General features: G+C 46.2%; 1 long non-coding RNA gene across 1 annotated transcript; it reads right to left on the reverse strand.

Moving 5' to 3' along the window:
- Window positions 1–5,527: 5,527 nt before the first annotated feature.
- On the reverse strand, window positions 5,528–16,200 carry LOC309880134. Its single transcript, XR_014317897.1, has 4 exons — window positions 15,932–16,200; window positions 12,964–13,142; window positions 10,638–10,730; window positions 5,528–9,449 (listed from the first exon to the last, which is right to left on the reverse strand). It is a non-coding gene; the product is annotated as an uncharacterized lncRNA (long non-coding RNA).
- Window positions 16,201–17,831: the final 1,631 nt, after the last annotated feature.

Here is a 17,831-nt window from a genome sequence, read left to right on the forward strand (position 1 = left end):
AAGCTCCAGTGTTAAATAAGCTCAAGTTGCTCAAATACCTGGGTGTTACATACCGAGGGTTTGTGCTTTGCTCTTTGGGCCAGAGACCTAACAGCCCAGAGGAACAGCCCGACCGATTTCCAATCTCTTTACACAATTCAGCATCTTGGTTTCCCATCCCTGACACGGGGCCAACGGCACTCGTGGGAGAGCTGAGAGAGGATAAACACCTTCTAGATTGCGAGGCACTTGGGTACTGCAGTGGTGGATAAACACGTTAAAGGCTGAAGAGGCAGACCGGAAACAAATATCACCTCAATCAGGAGCTGAGCCGTGGCAGCGCCAGCTACACAGGGGAGCAATTACGTTTTGCATAATCCCTGATTTCTGCGCTACCTACAGTCTTGTTCTGCTCAGCATCCACTGAGCCGGCGAGTCCCGGCAGCCTCAGGATTAAAATCACACGCTGGCCACCCCCTGCTCTTCAATCACTTCCCACCTGTGTGCTAAACAGCAGCATGCTGCAGAAACGCTTCGGCTGGGGGAGCCTCGGATGGATGCACGGCATAAACTCCCCTTTCACCCTCTCGCTGCTGGAGAAATGAGTGCCTCAGGGACACGCAGCCTTGTTAAATACAGCCTGGGGGGTTAGAGGACAGCACAGGGAAGATCAGTGGCATTGCTTTTGGCTGGTCCAGGGCAGAATGTCTCATCTTTTCTGCCACAAAACAGTTTGTTCCTTGCCGGGTGGCTCGCTGCCAAGGTAATAAATACAAGATTCTAAAAAGAAATAAAATAAAAAGGAAAAATAAACACAGAGCAACGACTTGTTCTGCAAATTGACAGGAGACCTGCCTGAGGCAATGGATAAGGGGTGACAGGGACGAACAGCTCTCTTGCGGAGCCTTATTAGAGAGCGGACCAGCGCTCTTCACAGATACTCTTTATGAGATGCTGCCATCTGGGAGAAATCCAGATTGGCAATTATCAGAGAGAACAATTCCAGCTGGTCACAACACTGCCAAAGCAGAAATTATCCCCTTACACAATGGCACTGACTCAGACTGCTTGCAACTTTCATCAAGTTTGGGGCAGTTACACAAGGTCTGTCATTAGTCACGGTGGTATTTATTGGTATTACGGAGCCCTGCCCACAGGACAGGACCCAATTATGCCAGGCAACATACAAACACACAACAAAAAGAAAGTCCTGATGTACACAAAAGCACTGTTTCCAAAATGTTCAAGGGACGAGAAGATTCTTCATTATTCTTGCACTAAGAAGTGATTCTTTGATGTTCTGGTGAGGAGAGATGTCTTAGGTGGAGGCAGTCACGGCAAAGGCCTATGGACTGCGCTGTCCTTTAGTGACCAGGTGATGCTTTATGAAACATCTGCTTCTCTCCTGCCTGTGAACTACTCTAGGACTTCTGATAACTCTCAGAAGAAATAAATGGATCATATACTCCTAGGAGCAGGGTATCTACCCACATCTGAAATACAAAGTGATTTATAGCCTGTAAAACAGGAGAGATTTTTAGCCACGCGTGAGTTTTAGAGTTGAAAGCAATGAAAAAGCATGGAGAGGATGGAGAGGATGGCCACTTTCTACTCCTGTAGCCCACACAAGAGCATTTACTTGCCCTTCATATCTAAGACAGCAATAACTCTGGCACAGGCTTTGGCAAAACATTTTGAAGTATCCTAAAACATCCTTTCCTCCCTCTGTAGCATGGTGGCTGGAGAAAGATTTGCTCTCAAAAGGATGGTAAAACCCTTCCAAAAGATACAAAGCCATGCTGATGGAGAGGACCCCTGCTGTAGCAGGACACTCTCCTGTTCTAAGCAGTGAGCAGATGAAAAGAAGTGAACACCCTTAGTAGTGGGAACAGCCTTAAGGACGGTTTTATCCCTTCTTCATGGGACTGGAGAAGTCTTCTACACTGCATTTTCTCTTGTCAGACAAGAATTCTGCCAAAGAAGAAGATTTATGAAAGCACCTCATTAATTAAGGAGTCTTGAGTTTTGCTGAATTTTCATGAGGCTTTAGACTCTGAATTGACTGTTGAAAATGAGATAAGCTTAGGCTCACTTAAGCTCTTTCTCAACTTTATCCAAATTGGTTGCCTGAAGAGGGATCATTTAAGGACTGAGATGTATCAGGAGGAAGCGTTGTTCTGAACCAAAATTCCTCTGAAAGAAAACTGAAAAGACAAGTAATTTCGCATGAGAGGTGCTTGAATTGGGAAGGTTTCCTAAGTAAAACAAGAACTGTCTGAGAGGCCCTTCTGCTTTCCCACTAATTTGCATTAGAAAAAAGAGGAATTTGATGTTTCTTAAAAGAACTGAGAAAAGGAACGTATTCCAGTGATGTACTGCCACATAGTGAAATGTTTTTGCAGCTTTTTTTTTTTTTCCCATGGTATTGCAGAGTCACAGAATAGCTGAGGTCAGAAGGGACCTCTGGAGGCCGCCTGGTCCAACGCCCCTGCTCAAGCAGGAACACCCAGAGCAGGCTGCCCCAGACCATGTTCAGGTGAATTTTGAAGATCTCCAGGAAGAGAGACTTCATAAGCTCTTTGGGCAACCAGGGCCAGTGCTCAGTCACCTGCACAGTAAGAAAGTGTTCAAGTTTGTGCCCTTTGCCTCTTGTCCTGGCACTGGGCACCACCAAGAATAGCCTGGCTCTGTCCTCTCTGCATCCTCGGCCTTTCCCTCACTGGCTAAAGGCAATTTTGAAGCAAGAACAGATAAAAGAGCTGGTTTGTTTTTGACTAAAGGCATGTGGTGGGCTCCAAGAGTTCCTGGCAGTAGGAAGAACAGCATTACTAACTGGGTGGCAAAAATTTTCCAAGCTCTAAGTCCTTGGTCAGCTGCTATTCTCCTCTAGAAATGGTCCTGTTGTCTTCTGCCCTCCTCCAGCCTTTCAGAGAAAGTCCAAACAGGAAAAGAAAGTGTGTCTCTACTGCCAGATATTCCCCACATTGCACATCAGCCCTCATCCTCTGACTGTTGTCAAAACCTGCAAAAATGCAGTGCCACGTTGGTGCCTTCTTGATGGCTTTTAGCACAAGATCTCATTCAAGGCTTCTACCAGAGGCTGCATGGACGTAGTTTCCAGAGCCTTCTGGCACCTCTAGGGAAATGGCTGTGGTGACAAAGACTTTTTGTTTCTTCAAGTAGGGCACAGTGACTCCTATTGTCACTCTCACTCTTCTCTGCAACCTATTGTGTCCCATCTCACAATGCCATCAAATGTCATTTCACTCCACGACAGCTAAACACAGAATGACAAAAGATTGCCTGAACTGAGTTTCTTGCCCTGGTTTTCCTCCTTCACCTATGCAAGTACTGGTGACAGGTAAAGCATTAGAAACAGTACTGTAAAGATGTAAATTTTGATTACAGGAGTCTTTCTGAATTTCCATGCCAAGGTGCTTCTCCTATCTGTGTCCCATCTCCACATCAGGCACGTGCCAGTCATCCAGACTGTGTTGGTCTGCAGAGACAGGAGACCTGTGAGAATACCCTAAAAGGGATTTGTAGTATGCTTCAAGGGATGCTTGCTGTGTCCAACATGTGTGTTATGAGCCACAGCCCATCCCACAAATAAATGTACAACCAGCCAGAATGACCTCACTTTCAGAAACAAGAAGTCAAAATGAGAGCAACGTGGAAGCTTTGCGGTGCTGTGTGAGGTCTATTATGCAAGGCTCACTGAATAAATTGTGCCATATTCAAACAGCTTGATCCTGGGGTGCTTACAGAAAAGCCCAGCTGAATCCAGAGCTTGGGTTCAGTAGCCTCAGAGACAACACAGCGTGTTGGCACCACACTGTAAAGCTAGCAAGGTGACTTTAGGGACATGCTGCTGTCTGCTTTGGCCCGCTGGAGGGAGACATCCAGTGACCTCGCACAGTCCCGTTCTTTGATATCACACCAGCAAGCCAGCAACCTCACAGAGGCCCGACGTTTGATAACCCGTTCAGCAGATGTCTGCTGTGACAGGAGACGTCGAAGTGGCCTATGGCTTGACATGACTCCAGCTGAACATGGGCACTTAGCCAGATGCTGCTCTGTGGTGGGACGTGCTTGCCTGCTTGCCAAGAGGGCCAGAGGGGAACTGGAGGATTATATTAAACAAGGTAAATCCAAGGGATGGCAGGAGTCAGTCTCTAGGTTCCCCCAAAACACATAGAGTCCATGTATATTCTGCAGCCTGGAAGGGGCAGAGAAGAGATATTTGAAGGAACAAGCAAAAACAAGAAAAGACAGGGCCGTCATCGGGTGAAGTCTGTCCTGTGGACGGGAAATGTTCCTTTGAGATTGTTTTAAAAGTTTCATTTTCTGCCTCTGCTCCAGAGGCCAGAGACAAGGAGCCTGACTATTTTTAAAGATAAGCCTGACGCACTAGGAAAGAGCTTGTGTGACATGATAGGCTGCTATAGTCAGGAAATGGACACCCTGACCCAGGGGAGGCATTCCAGTGCTGCGCTCCTGAGCTTGGACTCTGGCCGTCTGCAGGCTTCAATGCTTCTTTTCAGGAGGAAATAGGAAAAAAAAAAAAAAAAAAGAAAGAAAAGAAAGCCTTTAGTTTCAACCCAGCCTCACTCCTGAGGAAACCAGGAGGCCTGGGGAAGCAAACCCAGATTAACAAAGTGTCAGAAGAGATGAGGATGTCAGATGTCTCCTTTAACTGACTGACTGGTATTGCTATTCCTGACACTTGGGAGTTGACACCCTGCCAGCAGTAGTAGTTGGGCACCCGTGACTTATGACTTGCTGGGTTGACATGAAAGCAACAGCCCACGCTAAGTATCACAGAAGCCTGCGCCTCCAAACTAGCTGTAAGAACGCGTTGACAAGGTGAGCCCATACTAGCATGTAATACGATGCAAGCCCAAAAAGCTGGAGGTAGTGATCTCTGAGTGTCAACCAAAGACACTGGAAACTAACGCTCCAAAGAACAGCTCTTTTATATCTGATAAAAAATAAAATAAATAAATATTTAAAAAATAATAATAATAAAGAGAGTAATGGTTAAAGCAACACATTAACTGTTTGAAGTACAGGTCTCAGCATCAGCTAGATGTCTTGACTTCTCCCCCTAGCCTGGAGAGCACAGCTTCCCAGCTCCTGCCTCCCCACAGGAACAGTAAATTCACCTTCACAAAGGAGGAGACTAAGAAAGAGAAGCCACAAAGAAAGCTGGAGAGGTTCCCACATGGGCAGTTGCAGTCTCTTGAGTGTCCTCCTGCAAGGAGGTGAAGCAACACAAGCCTCAGAATGGCAGATGGGGACCAACTGTTTGGGAGATTCCTGGCTGCTGATGGTTTTTGCTGCCCTCCAGAAGGGCATATCCTGCCTCCATCTTCCTTCTTCCCAGGTCCACTGTCACCTCTCACCCCAATGCAGGGTTTTGAGGCGGAGATTGTGTTAGAGGGTTTGCAAAATCAAATGCTCAAAGGCAAGAGGCACCTTGGACATGACTATTTTAATAAATTAAATGGTTCCTAGGTTCTGGAACTGAATCTCCCATTCTGTTAAACTGTAAATTCACTGTCACAGTTTTGGCCCACAACAAGAGGGTTCCCCCAGACAATTCCCTCAAGCCATCTGGAGTTTAGCCCAGGCAAGGAACAATTCTTAATAAGGAGCTTGCAGGCAGCCACCCACTTCTGGAGGGTAATGAGGTTTAACAGAGTGTCTGCAGACCTTTCCATTCCAGTTGGTTTCACTGCCAGAAAAAGAGCAAGTCTGTAAATACCTCTGCTGTAATCCACCCATCATGTGAAACATCATCATCCTTCTCGTCTCTTCAACAGAGCTGTGGATGCTTTCTTCAGCTCTACCTCTCTTTACAAAATGGTCCACTGACAAATTCACAGGAAAAACAAAAAACAAAAAACAAACAAACAAAAACAAACAAACAAACAAACAAACTAGAATAGGCATGAAACTCATCCTTTTGGAAGGGACTGTGGAGAAACAGCAAGTACATTTCTACATCTAGGTCTCTTGACTGGGAAAAGTGGTAAGGAGGAGGGAAGGAAGAATGCTTAAAAAGAAAACAAGGAGTGAAGGACTAGGCTGCTTCAAGGGTCTCATGCCAATTCACATTACCCTGCTGATGCTACACAAGACGACTAAATGTAGTTGAACAAGTCAAGTTACAAACTTTCAGCTCCATTCATCTTTTGCATCAGAAGTACTTGAAGCACAACAGCAATAAATTAGTGCCAGCCCTCCTGCTGAGATAATTCAAAGTATCTTTCCCTGCCCAGCAGGGCCTGATATTTCATGTCGATTACATATTGTTAATAATATGGAGGCATTTGCTTGGGGAGGGAGGCTGACACAACTAAAACCCTCACCAAATAGGGCTTTGGGGGAAAATTTTTCCTTGTTTATTCCTCTCCGCTCAGTGAACCACTAATTTCAACGAAGAGCTGCAGCCAGCAATAGGCAGTGATACAAAGAGATTGATAGAACCACTTTATTTCACCCTCACATACCTATTGGGGTACGTGTAAATTCTGAGTGAGGCTTGTCAATCCCCTTCGATGCTTGATATTGTCCCTACCTCCCACACTGCTGATTAGTGTCACTCACCGAATGAGCAGGAAGGGCGCGGAGGCAGATTCTGCCAGCAGTAAGAAACTTACTTCAAATCGAGTCTGCGAAATACAGCCTGAGATTTCGTGCCATGTAGGTGGAGGTGGGGGGAGGAGAGGGAAACATCTTATACTCATAGCTGCTTATATTGCTTGTAAAAAGAAAGGGTCTAATTTACTAAAGGGAAAGAGAGAACATAGGATGACTTTAGGAGCGCTGTGTGATGTCTTGGCAATGAAATGGTTCAGGGTCAGGGGGTGGGGATATATACTGGGAAATTATGTTACTTGTGGGGGGTCCACGTGAAGGGAGGTGATCAATATCAGTCTGGCAGAGAGAGATTGATTGTCTTTATGGGATTAGCTCCATGTGGCAGGAGCCCAAGAGACTCTGCAGTAGGACAGTGAGGCAGGGAAGGAAGGAGGAGGGAGGGGGGAGGCTGATTTTCATGTCTGCATGTTGACAGCCAACATCTCGGAAGCTCAATGCAAGAAGATTTTGCTAAAAGTTGGGCTAAGGAGAGGTGACATCCCATGGCTGGAAATGGTGCTGAGCTGCAAAGATCTGGACTAGAATCTCTCCAAAACTTGAGTATGCCTGGGAATTGGAGCTCTGGTCACCATCCTGTGAAAGGACTTTTTTTAGTTATTGTAGAGTTGGGAGGTGGGCTGTGGGGAGTCCCAAATGAAACCTGGTTGAAGACAAAAATCAGGATTTTATGCCTCAGGCTAGGGTATGACAGAAACATCTGTGCTGCTTAGTGGTTATTCAGTGCACTGGAGACAGGACTTTTGCAGCAAGTGGGGGAACGTCCTGTCTGCAATAGGACAGAGATCAATAGTATGGTATGAGTTCCATCTTCTGCAAAACTAGGCTATTAATACTGCTGAGATAGTCACTGAAAGGCTTAGGAATACTTACAAAAGCGTACAGGGGATCCCAAGCGCCAGTCCCAAAAGATACCTAGATATTAGACAACAGGTGTTACGTTTCATGTTGACAACCCTATGATTGTGTTGGACTGGGCTTTTAAAAGATCCCTGTCACTATTTGAGCCTCCTGAGCTTTGCCATCTGTGGGATGGGTTACCTGGACATGGTCAATCTTACTGTGGAAAGGGAAGAGTTAAGGATAGAGGTTGTGAAATGAAAAGGAAGGTTGGGAGAGAGAGCTCTTAAGGGTTGGGGTAGATGCTCCTGCAGTCAGTCAGGGGAAAAGAAGAAAAAATAAAAAGAAAAAAGAAAAGAAAAAAAAAGGCAGTAAGGCAGGAGCTCCTCTTCCTACCATTAGTCATCATCCCCCACTTCAAATTTTGTGGGAGACTCAGCCAGCCTCACCCTCACAGTCAGCAGCAGAGGTGGTGTTGCCTGACATCTCTTCATCAGACCACTGCTCAAGGCAGCTCTGTTATGCCTGTACCCAGATCCACCTCAACTTGCCTTTCCTGTAACACCTGTAAAAGCAACAGATCCCGTGCTATAGATCCCTTCACAGCACCTGGCACATGGGAGTCCCCCCCTCCCTGGGGCTCTCACTACAACCCACAAAACCTCTGCTACCATTAAAAGGCTATTATCTGATGACACAGAATTAAGCATTACAACAGAGATTACATCTTCACGCTCTGAAATTGCTGACAAAGCCTTGCTAGGGCAGGAGTCCTTTTCAAAGCTGTGATGAGGCTCTCCCACGTGAGATTCACACTTTGAGGAACTGATCATTTCACTGTCAAACAAAAGCCATACGACTGGATGCTGTACACAAATGACTCCATGCAGAAATAGATGTCCAATTAAGGGAAAATATGTTTCCAAAATCTTTTTGTCTCCTGCAGTTTATAAAGTGTTGTTTTTTTTTTATATTGACTTTTTCTGTCAGTCAATTGTTTTATTCTTAACTGAATTAGTAAACTCCTATGCACCAAAGCCTCTACTTAGAAAGAGCAGTCTCCACTATTTGGTTTTGTTGCTTTTAGTAGCAGAAAAGCTACCTTTTTTTTTTTTTTTTTTTTTTTTTTTCTACTCTGTATCTTGCCCAAAAGCCTTTCTTGCTATTGTAATTCAGTGGACGTAAGATCTATTTTTAAGGAAACCTGCAGAGGTTCAGAAAACCTCAAAAGCAGGCCCTGCAAGCTTTCCAGTGCTGTTAAGGATGCTAAAGATGAGCCAAAAGTTTTAAGATGAGATAAGCAAAAATTATAAGATAGGAGGAGATAGTGCAATGATGTAATTTATACCACTTAGAAAGTACAGTCCCTGCATCAAATTTAAATGAATTCTAACGAGGAAAAAAAAGCTGAGTTTGCAAAGCAGATCTTTTTTCCCAGCAGAGATACCCACATACCTCATACATAAGCATTACTTAGAGGTTGTAAAGGCAGCATGATGCATGGAGAGAGGAAGGGAAAAGTGCTGGGAGCAGATGCGTGCTGGGCAGGTCTGGATGGCTGGGGTGTTTGGGTGTCACATTGTTCTTCTGGGCTTGTCCATCCCAAATACCTCAGTGTTACCATTCTGCAGTGGGTGCTGAAGTAAAGATCCCCATCCTTCCTAGCCCTTGAGCAGGACGTGCCACATTTAGGCAGCTGCAGCTGACTGGGGTGAGAGGGGCAGGGACTTTAGCTCATTTTCTCCCAAACACCATGCCCTGTTGCACAAGGAAACGTGACATTATTTCACTCCAGGACATCACACAGTCAAGACAGCTTTACGCCGCTCAGAAGCACCACCACTGCTGCAGAAACAAGGAAGAGACCCAGCCACAGGACAGCGTGTGGCAGGACGGGCGGTTCAGTGCAGCTTCACCAAGCCGAGTAACGGCGTGGCAGCTCAGATGCCATCTCTCACAGTCTGCCTCTGGAAAGAAAAGATAAAAATAAAAAATAAAAACGTGGTGACAGGCTGTGAAGCCGGCTGGGTGCTGCGGGTCTGCGGGTCGAGGTCCCGCCCGGTCCCGCTGCAGGCCCACCCGGGACCGCCATGGCTCCCCCCTCGGCGGCTGTGGCGGGCGGCGAGGCGGCAGGACGCCATCTTGCGGCGCCTCCCCACCTCGGGCTGCGGGCAGGCTCTGTCCGTCGCGTCCCTCTCCCTCCTCGTTTGTTTGAAATTCTTAAGGAAAGGCAAATTCCCTCCTGTCTATCTGTTCCTCAGGTGGTGCTGCTGTTTCTATCGAAGAAAATACTAGCTTGCTCTGGAAAGCAGCTTGCTATCAAACCAGCATCCAAGTCTGGGTCTGCATCAGCGCAAATGTATCCTGGACAAGCCTTGGTAGGATCTTTTATACAAACTTGTGCTCTGTGCTGCACAGTGGACATACACGCACCTTCTGGCATAGCATGTCTTAGTATATCACATCTCTTTGGGCATGTTTCTTTTCCTATATCTCACATCTCATAATCACTTTTTCATGTTTTGAAAACATAAGGAGGTGCTCTGCATACCCTGCTTTGTCTTCATCCAGTCCTTTGTCCCCTTTAGGATAACTCAAATGACAGTCACTGTAAGTGCTATAGTGGCACTTCGTGTCTTAAACTAGAACAAGCAGGTTGTTTTGTTTTGTTTTGTTTTGCTTGCTTTAGAAAGCAGTAGAGATCATCTGTAAAGTCTGAGGTCATCTTGTCTGTCCTTGAGTACAGTGTGGCTAAAGAATTTTCCTCTACAAACATCGAGTTGAGCCCTTAATAAACTAATGTCCAATGTGCTATGTTTTTTTTTTCTTTCTTTTTTTTTTTTTTTTTAATCAGCAATTGAATTACTGAATTCAGTATTATCGCAATCTTCACCTCCCCTCTCTGGCTGCTGCTTCTAACCACTTCAGGCTGCCTCTTCTGACACCTTCTACCTAGCTGAATCAGTCTTTGAAGTCCTTTGAGTTATGGTGCCTATACCAACAGCTACTGTTGTCTTTTATGACCACTCAAAGGAGTTGCATGAAGGACAGGCAGATCCATTTAAGTGTATTTTGTGTCTGAATGGTGTTGCTTCTGTACAGTTTAAAGCAATGACGAGTATATGTGGTAGTGTAATGAAATAGAGCCACGTTACCTTGAGCAACAGGACGTAGATAGCATTTGGAAGCAAATGAGCCAAAGCCTGTCTGTCACTGAAGTGAATGGCCTTTCCTGGAGCATGTTACACCTAGAAGAGAAATGGTGGAAACCATTTCAGTTTTGTCCATGCAAAAGTGAATGCCCAGCAGAAAGCAGAAGGATAGCTTATGACAGTCATGCTCATCTCATTTAATGTTACCTTTTTTCTCGTTCATGTGGAGTGAAGCCCCTGGAACATTACTAGCAGATTGCTCTTACCTCACTGGGAAAAGGTCATGGTGCAGGCCTCACTGGCAAGAAGAAGCTGGCTCAACAAAGTTGTCTTGGTCTCTGTGGAGCAGGGACTGTTTATCCTTTGTGTCTTGTACCTTGTCCAAACACACTGTCAGCCCTCCACTAATTGTGTATAATAAAAGCAATTCTTCAAGCAAATTGAAGGCCCTTCATTGAGGAGGGATGATGTTTCCTTCTTTGACAGACAAATGACGCCTTGTAGGAGGCTAGGGAAGATGCTGTATAATGAAATTATTCAGCCAGTCATCTGAGCACAGACCTGCGTAGCCCTCTGCTATGTCTGTGGTCAAGGAGCAGGTTGAAATGGAAGATCTGAACTTACTTCCCCTCACCTCACTTCTTATTCCAGTGTAAGTTCTGATTTGATGTTTTTGGGCTAGCAGCTATCTCGGGACGTTGGACAGTAACAGTTGGAGAAAGAATATGAACCACAAGTCCCATCTTGATAGCTGTCTTGGTTTGAAAATGACTTTGGGATTTACTTTGGGGGTTGGGAGCAAGAGGTCCCTTGTACTTAGACCAAGCAGTATCTCCTCCAGTAATGCAGCGGACAACATCCCAAAGAAACAAAGAGAAGAAAGGAGATTTCGCTGCCAGAGTTTCTCTCTATTTTCATTTATCCTTGCGTAGTGTCCCAGAGGACTGCTTCTTGAGTCAGCTGTGCTGTGGTGCCAGGTGTGACTCAAACTGCTACTTGACTAATATTTAGTACATCATTCATAAGCTTTCTCTGAAGTTTGGGTGGGCAAATATGTTTCCCATTCCTGTCTCTGTCATAGACCAAATCCCAATTATTCAGACACATTCTGGGGGGGAAGGGGGAAACAAAAACAAAAATAAAAAAACACAACAACAAACAAGTGATGCCATGACAACTAGTTTAGGCTGCACTGAGGCTTTGTATTAATTACTCAGTAAAAAGGAATTTTCTTAGGAGACAACAGTCTGCAACTCAAGAAGTGGAGTAACACTGGGCATCGCATGACCTCAGCCACCCCTCTGAGCACACCACGATGTTAACCTGTTATTTGGGAACTGCATGGTCCCCTCTACCTCCCCAGTGGGCATCATATCCAACAACGTGGCTGCAAGGGGACGGCTGGCCTGGGATGGCACTTCAGTCTGGTTGCATCATGCTAACAGGAGCTCATATCTCCAGGCATTAGCCTGATAAAGCTTGGTAAAAGACTGCAGAAGTCACTTTGGACTAGCAAAACCCAGATACAGAATATACCCTGGGAGGAAAATAGCTATGCTTCTTCCCTGTCGCCTACACCTCTCCAAACAAAAATACCCTGCTGTTGCTATGGGCTTAAATAGTTGATTCTCAGCCACGGTTTTTTTTTCCCTTTGAAAATGTAAGAAGATCTTCATGGGGTGGATGTGCCTTTCAGGAACCTTTTCTTAGCGAGCATAAATTTTGTTTGTTTTTGTAACAGCCATGTCGCTATGCGGTCTACAGGAACAAGACTGCAGCCGTGATGCGGTGATGCTTTATAGTAGTGTGTATGGTGCTGTAATTCTTTATTTCTTGTTTCCTGTTTGAGAGTGAGATCAGTTCATTCATGCAGGCCCTGGTAAGGTGGGCAAAGTAGAAAAGCAGAGCGACAAGACAGTGGGGAGAGGAGACACGGTAAGGACAAGCCACTGGGGATACCACTGTGCCTTCACAGAGCACATACCTAGTGCCACTTTTGCTCTTTCCTTCCCTTGCTCCATTCCCACCCCAATGAGAAGAGCTTAGCAGGCAACAGTTCTGATGAACATGAGCCTTGGGTTAAATGGGAATTTGTAGCCAAGCCTTTACTATCCAAAGTTCTTAATAGCTCTCCATGGTATTCTGCCAGGCTATTGTCCAAGCAGAGAAACCCTGCACTTGGCCAGCTCTGACACCGATCAGTCTAGTGCAGAGGACCAAAGTTAACAGAATGGTTGGTAAAGAAAAAAAACAACAATGAAATGTCTCAGCAGTTTCTCCTATAAAAGGATCTGTCTGAGGCCCTTGGTTTCCTGCAGTATTTACCCACCCGTGCAGCTTTAAAGTTCGTGTTTAAGGACCAACTGCTGAGCTGAGAATGAGTTTGCTGGTGTTAACTTCGGGCTGAGGCTGGCAGTCATGCCACGTGGATTTAGCCATGACGTCTCCGAGGATGCAAAGATAGATAGGTCACAAGACCAGAAGCGTCTCCTTCTCCTTGGATGTCCTCTAAGGGGGAGAAATGAAAGAGAGTGGATGAATACGAAGCAGGGAATATAAATTGCAGCATAAGTTCCCCAAGAGACCTTCCCTCCCTCCAAGCCCCAAACCACTGAAGAAGGAAACAAACCCCATCTTCACGTGCCAGGAGCTGGGTATCTGTCAGTGACTGCGATGAAGCCTGGCGTTTAAGCAGCAGGACGAGTTCATTTTGCCTCCCCTCCATGGGTATCTGCTTCTACTACATCTGCTGCAGGGGACTGCAGTGTGAAGGCTTAGCACTTTAAATAGATCGCAGCTATCGCCACAAAAGGCAGCAATAAAAGGGGTTCATACTGCAGCTGATGAATAGATGCAGAGCCGGCTTCCAACTTCCTCCTGCATCATGAGCAGAATGAAATGAGTGGTCCCAAGCCTGTGGCAAAGAATTTGCTGTTAGCATCCTGCTCTCTGAAAGGTCTCACACCCACTGAAATTAATGAATGCTGAGAGGCTGTGTACCTTTGGGGCTGCAGAACAAAACATTTAGTTCCGTGTGCTAACTATAGGCTCTGTGCCGTACATACACACACACACCCCCACACGCACTCTCTCGACACAGAATTAATTGTAAGCTAAGCACTCCCAACAGGAATAAAATCAAATGTCCGAGGAAAGATTATACTTTAAATTTATTTCTAAGATGCTCTGCCCGCAAGATACAAGAGATGTATGCTCTCTCTCTCTCTCTTAATATATACTCTCAAGTAAATATTATCTCTTATCTCACCAACTCCAGTGCTTGAAAGGATGATGTACTCTGCAGCACTCGCTTACTCTGTTTTGGTCTATTTCTAACATTGAGAGGCTCTAACACACTTTTTTTTTCCTTTTTCTTTCTTTTTTTTTTTTTTTCACAGACATAATTAACCCCTTTACTGCTGGCATGGCTGCAATATCAAGACAAAAGGTTTGTCTGTCTCCAAGCTCACTGTAGGTGGAAAAGAAAAAAGCACTACTTCCACTTCCATCTGTTTTTCCCTACTGCATGCTGCCAGCAGAATTGGTAGTGAAATTGTCTCTCTTCTGAGCCACGGTGTGAATGAACGTGGGCACGGTGATGCTAGGAGAGGAAATGTTTCTTGACCATTGTGCACGAGATCTGTGACTTCCTTCCAGGCAGGCACAGCTGTGAGCAAGGCTCCGAACAAAGCAGTAAGGAAAGCAAACACTCTTCTCCTGTTGCTCTCATCCACAGAGAACTGTGAGTGCGGGTAGATCCAGATGTTACTGTCAATAAGGTAGGAGGAGAAGCTGTAATCATAGCTCAAACAAACAAAACCTCTCCAAAGTCAACTCCCCCAGAGCCTGAGCATCCCTGGGCTGGGATTCAACCTGCTCTCCTGAAGGCAAGCCCTTTCCAACATCGACTGTGAGGCACAGCTCATTCTTAAAAGACCAGAGCTGGCAGAGTGCTCTAAGCTTTTTTTTGGAGGTCAGATGTGGGCAAGGTGTGCGTGGATTCTGCTAGATTAGGCAGAGGAAGGTCACATCTGAGGATCTGAGGGACTGGCTTAGCCCCACCCAAGCTGGTAGAAGATCGGTACATAGCAGAAGCAGAATGTCAGAAACCCACAGGGTTTTTACTGATGAAAATGTAAGCATGTAAAGAATTATGTGGGAGGATTTAAAGTTCATACACTTGGATTTAGGGGCCTCATTTCTGCCAGTAGCCTGTTTCAGATATTTCTTTCCTTTATGATCTCGGTCCAGGGCCTTTTGCTGTGGAAGTGAGAAGATTAGCGGTGCCCCAAGTGGCACCGTAGTGCGTTAATCTCCAGAGCACTTCATTCCAAGTTCAGCCCAAAGGTCTTTACACTGCTTTGCTTTGTATACAGCATCTGTAATCTATCTGGGCGTTTGCACCACACCACCGCTTCAGCTGAACATCTACATACAGGATGTCCTTTGTCAGCTGCTGAAAAGACACCACATCAAAGCAAGGACTGCTTTCTGGCACATGGCACAACTTCATGTCCCTTCCTACACAAGAAGCTCACCAACATCCTGCCTTGTAGCCTGCAGCCTGGCCTAGAGGACAGCTGAATGACCAAAGCATGAAATAGGGGATGTGCTGGTGCCCAGCTCTGCCTCAATTTACCCTCTGTAAAATGGGGATAATTGCACAGCGCTGTAGATGGGAAGCACAGGTGGGTCTCTGTCTAAAGTCTAGGGTGAAGTCAGTATAGAAAATAACACCGACATATTGTTAGAAGAGTGTTCTTTCACGCAGGACATTTTATAGAGTGATAGTTTTAAATTGGATGAAACAGTTCTTAATTAGCATTGCACATCAGAACAGAGTTTGTCCCGGATGACACTCACAAACAGCCAACAAGTTTCTGATCTAAAACAGACAAGGAAGATACAGGACAGCTGAACTAGAAAAAAAACATGGGAGGAAATATGTTGAAGATTATTTTCTAATCATTCATGTTGTTAAGAGCTTGCAATTTGTGCCTGTTACAAAGAACTCCATTATGGGAGAGAGGATTTCAACTGGAAAGGAATGGTTTTGTGCACTGAGAGATCATTTCGGCTGTAGAGGGAACATGCCAGAAGACACAGGGACAAAAGCTTAAACGTGACATGCTGAAATTAGCCGGGGGATTAGCTGGGTTAGCAATACGTGCCATTATCACGGCAAAAACAAAGTGCTCAAGAAGTTTCTTCCCCATGATTTATGGGCCGGCTTTGAGAAAGCATCCTGCGCCAGCGCCATGAGAAAACTGTGAGCCCATACAGAAACACACCATTACCAGCTCATGTGAGGAAACTCCCTCCATCCCATTTCAGCAGAGGGGTTGTCAGAGCGATGCTATTACTCTTCCTAAGGCACTGACAGCCACAAGCAGCCTTTGGGCTTTGGTGTCTGGGCAGGGGGTTGTGCCTCCATCTTCCCACCTGCGTTTCATTTGCCATTCCTCCTCGCAGACCCCGCAGACCCGTCTGCCCATGGAGAGGAGTGGCACATGCTGCACGCTGCCTCTGTCGCTGCACAGCTTTCCTGAGCTTGCCTGGCACAAGCCCTTAGCTCAGTGCAGGCTCTCCCACAGACTCTGCAGGGACACTGGACGGCTGTTTTGTTTGTGTTTGTGTGGTTTTTTTTTCCCCTCCTTTCTCCCCAACCAACTCACAGTTAATCCATGACACACTACATCCCTCAAAGGGCACCAGACTATTCCTGTATGTGTATATCCAGCTGAGAGGTGAGTGAGAAGAGGCAGAGCCGCTTCGACACCCTATCAGTTATCTCTCCAGATAACCCCAAAGCTCACCAAGAGTCAAGAGGACAAGGCTGCTGTCATGCAAGCCCGGGGCAGAGCAATGCCAGATCTTAGTGAGGGTATCGGCTCCAGGAATTTTCCACCCTTTTGGTGAGAGTTTGGGTGCTGGAATTTGGCTCAAGGACAGAAACAGATGGGCATGTTGGGGGAAGACAGAAAAACTTCAGTGAATTAAAGCACCATTACTTACACACGCTGAAAAACCACGGGAGGTCCACAAGCTAAGCATGGAGATGCAGACAATTAAATGCTAGCAATCTAGAAGCTCTTCCAGCCAAAGCTATTCTATCACTGGAACATTTGAACCTGCTGTAAGAAGAATCTAAAATAGGATCAGGCACTCAGAGGCTGCATTCATACCGAGCTTCCCCTACAGAAGAGGAACGGGCTTCATCTTCTTTATGCTGTGCTCCAGACATAAGGCTGCAGCTATGATATACATGCCAGGATCGGCTTTAAAGGAGCCATCCTGGATACTAATAACAGCCCAGCTATGTGGTCACAGCCCCCTTCTCAACCCTATAGCCGGGGGAAATTCACAGATTCCTAGACAAGGCTGTCTATGTTGCACTCATTTTTAATACCTTTAGGTAGTTAAAACAGACACGGGGTCACGTCTGCTGCTGGGTCGAAGGGCAGCGGTACCAGCAACATCCTCTTCTCACCAAATTCAGCAGGCCAGCCCCACAGCCCTTACCCGAGCCAGGGCCTGAGATGAAGTGGAATAGCTTTGCACCTAGGCTGGCCCCACTGACCTCACAGCAATTGTGTTTGGGCAGGCATAACCCAAGTGACCCTACAGGCAGCTCAGGGCCACCGAACTGCTGCTTGTCTCGGCACGAGGGGCTTTTCTGGGGGCATGGCAGAAAGGACAGGCACTCCAATACCCTCCCCATCCCAAATACACATTGCCTTGTCCACCCAGCTTCCAGCCAGGCTGGTATGCCCTGGAGCAGGGTCTTCCTTGCCCAAGAGAGCCCCCAAGGTGCCCCCGTCTGCCACAGCTTCCCACAGATGGGCTCTGTGGGGCTGGGGGTAAGGCGGAGGCTGTCTCTCCTCTCTGTTTGTTTACGGGGGATGGAAGCCAAGCTGGGAAAGGACCTCGGTACAGTGCAGCCAAGTGACTATAAAATAGCGCTTTAAAAAGCCACAAGGTCACCTTTCCTGACATTTGGATAAGGATTTTATAGAAGTCACAGGACTGGAGATGGACTTGTCGTGTCGCTGATCACAGGGCTGTGTGCTGGCTGATGAGGTTGCATTGTTGTGACTGTCGTCTTCATTAGTGCTCATTTATTAGTTTCTTGGATATAAGGGGCTGATTGGGATTTCTCTTCTCTTTTACTTCCAGCTGGCTTCCCTGACTTTGCCA

The sequence above is a fragment of the Aythya marila genome (assembly GCF_965140915.1).
Source record: "Aythya marila genome assembly, chromosome: 1".
NCBI classification, from domain to species: domain Eukaryota; kingdom Metazoa; phylum Chordata; class Aves; order Anseriformes; family Anatidae; genus Aythya; species Aythya marila.